We start from the raw sequence: 3,634 nt of genomic DNA on the forward strand, positions 1-3,634 counted from the left end.
ATGAGAAAGAAGTTAACTAAGTAAAGAAAAGGAAATGAAAGGTATAAACAAGAGATTAATATAAACAAAACTTAAGTATTACAAAAGAGAGAGCAAGAGCATGATCTTGATCTGAACACCAAGATGCTTAAATACATGGCAAATGCCTCCTTTTATAGGCCAAAATTCAGAACTATTGATTTGTTGACTAATTGATGAGTGAGTGGCCACATCTTGACTTGGTGACAATTCTTATCTTCTTGTCTGCCAAAAAAGTCATTGATAACGTCATAATTTGAACAGACTTAAATCATGAAAGTTCTAGGAAATTGTCTCATCTTGCCAGGGTCAAAATTTGAGATCATTTGGACTTCTAGAACTCGAGATATGGGCTGAACACTGAACAGTGTCTGGGCTGCAGGACAGATTCAGACTTCTTTGTTGTTGCTACAATTTGGACTTGAAAACGGCCTTCTTAAATCTTGGACTCCCCATGCCAGTTGTAGGCCTATGTCTTAGCTTTCCATCCATATAAGGAAGACCTAAATCCGAGATCTACAGCTCCAGATATGACCCGATTACCGAATAATGTTCCAGTTTGGACTGCATCAACATCTCTTTTCTAAGTTTGGCCATCTCTTTGTCCTTTCAATTTCAGTACTTCAACTCCTCAATCAATTCTTTCATTTATGTGATAGGCCTGCATTTAAGATGAATATTTACCATAAATTAAAAGTATCTTATATTATTAGATATGTTATTATAAAACATGCTTTCATTAAGGAGTTATTGATACTTCAAGTGCAAAATGATGATATAAAACCTTGATAAAAATACACTTTTAAGTACTAATCAGTGATCACAAGACGGCCATTGGATGGACTTTAGCCGACATCAAGGGCATTAGTCCCTCAATGTGTATGCATCACATACTATTGGAGGACAACGCAAAACCAACAAGGGAAATGCAAAGGAGGTTGAACCCGCCTATGATGGAGGTAGTGAAAGCTGAAATTTTGAAACTGTTAGATGCAGGAGTCATTTACCCCATCACTGACAGTAAATGGGTCGCGCCAATCCATGTGGTGCCCAAAAAGACCGGAATCACATTGGTGAAAAACAAAAATGATGAGCTCATTCCTACTCGCATCTCGAGTGGATGGAGAATGTGTGTTGATTACAGAAAGCTCAGTCTTTCTACACGCAAAGATCATTTCCCATTACCATTCATGGATCAAATGCTTGAACGCCTAGCAGGTAAGTCTTTTTATTGCTTTCTTGATGGATATAGTGGATACAATCAGATTGTTATTAATCCTGAGGATCAAGAAAAGACTACATTTACATGTCCATTTGGTACATATGCATATAGGAGAATGCCTTTTGGTCTCTGTAATGCTCCTGCAACTTTTCAAAGATGCATGATGAGTATTTTTTCTGACTATGTTGAAAGAATAATCGAGGTTTTTATGGATGATTTCACGGTGTATGGTGATTCTTTTGATAAATGTCTAGAAAATTTATCTTTAATCTTGAAAAGGTGCATTGAAACTAACCTTGTCTTGAACTATGAAAAGTGTTATTTTATGGTAGAACAAGGAATAGTTCTTGGGCATGTTGTGTCTTCACGTGGATTAGAGGTTGATAAAGCTAAGTTAGATGTTATTTCATCATTGCCTTACCCCTCATGCGTGAGGGAAGTTCGTTCTTTTCTAGGCCATGCAGGTTTCTATCGACGCTTTATCAAAGATTTCTCGAAGATTACAGCACCCTTGTGCAAACTATTAGCCAAAGAAGTGGATTTTGTGTTTGATCAAGCATGTAAAGATGCCCATGATGAGCTTAAGAGACGTGTCACATCTGCCCCTATCATCCAACCACCAAATTGGGATGAACCTTTTGAGATAATGTGTGATGCGAGTGACTATGCGGTAGGAGCTATGCTTGGGCAAAGAATTGGGAAGAATTTGCATGTTATCGCCTATGCTTCTCGCATGTTGGATGGAGCACAAAGCAATTACCATACAACTGAAAAGGAACTTTTTGCAGTGGTATTTGCTCTTGAAAAATTCAGGTCATATCTACTTGATACAAAAGTCATTGTTTTTACTGACCATGCAGCTCTCAGGTATCTTTTGAAGAAGAAGGAGTCCAAACCAAGACTGATTAGGTGGATCTTGCTTTTACAAGAATTCGATCTTGAGATCAAAGACAAAAAAGGTGCTGAAAACCATGTGGCTGATCATTTGAGCCGACTGAGGACCGAGGATATACAGATCGAAATAATAAGAGAGACATTCCCCGATGAGCAGTTGTATATGTTGCATTCCCCTACAAGACCATGGTATGCTGATTTGGTAAACTATTTAGTCACCAAAGAATTCCCTCCAGGTTTGTCTAAACCCCAAAAAGATAAGTTACGAGCTGATGCTAAATATTATTTTTGGGACGATCCTTACCTTTGGAAATTTTGTGCGGATCAAGTAGTTAGGAGGTGTGTACCACAAGATGAATTTCATTCCATTCTCACTTTTTGTCATTCTCATTCTTGTGGTGGGCATTTTGGAGCAAAAAGAACAGCCCACAAGGTACTTGAAAGTGGTTTCTATTGGCCTTCTATTTTTAAAGATGCATATCACTTCTGCAAATCATGTGAAAAATGCCAAAGAACAGGTAATATCACTCATAAGAATCAAATGCCTTTAACGAATATTCTTGTAAGTGAAATTTTTTATGTTTGGGGTATTGACTTTATAGGTCCATTTTCTTCTTCATTTGGCAATCTTTATATTCTTCTTGCTGTTGATTATGTGTCCAAATGGATTGCGGCGAAAGCCACACGAACTAACGATGCTAAGGTTGTTTTAGATTTTGTCAGGACTCACATATTTGATAGGTTTGGAATCCCTAAAGCTATCATTAGTGATCGTGGCACTCATTTCTGTAATCGTTCCATGGAAGCATTGCTACGCAAATATCATGTGACTCATCGAACTTCCACAGCATATCATCCTCAAACGAATGGCCAAGCTGAAATTTCAAATCGAGAAATCAAGTCCATTTTGGAGAAAACAGTGCAACCTAACCTGCGAGATTGGAGCCTACGTCTTGGAGATGCACTTTGGGCTTATCAGACTGCTTATAAATCACCTATAGGAATGTCACCTTATAGAATGATTTATGGGAAAGCATGTCATCTACCGGTGGAGCTTGAACACAAAGCTTTTTGGGCCATTAAACAATGTAACATGGATTATGATGCTTCTGGGATTGCAAGAAAACTGCAACTGCAAGAGTTGGAAGAAATTCGAAATGATGCTTACAAGAATGCAAGGATTTACAAAGAAAAGACTAAGAATCTTCATGACCGAATGCTTACAAGAAAGGAGTTTCATGTTGGAGACAAAGTCCTTCTTTATCATTCGCGTTTGAAACTTTTTCCTGGAAAATTGCGCTCTCGTTGGATTGGACCCTTTGTTGTTTCTAATGTTTTTCCTTATGGTGCAGTTGAAATTACAAGTTTCGAAACCAACAAAGTACTCAAGGTCAATGGGCATCGTTTGAAACCTTTCTATGAAGGTTGGACGGTAGAACTCACCGCTTCTGTAGAGTTAGCTGAACCAATCTATGAAGAATGAGCATGCCACATGTCAAG

This window comes from Populus trichocarpa, chromosome 19 (genome assembly GCF_000002775.5).
Source record: "Populus trichocarpa isolate Nisqually-1 chromosome 19, P.trichocarpa_v4.1, whole genome shotgun sequence".
NCBI classification, from domain to species: Eukaryota; Viridiplantae; Streptophyta; class Magnoliopsida; order Malpighiales; family Salicaceae; genus Populus; species Populus trichocarpa.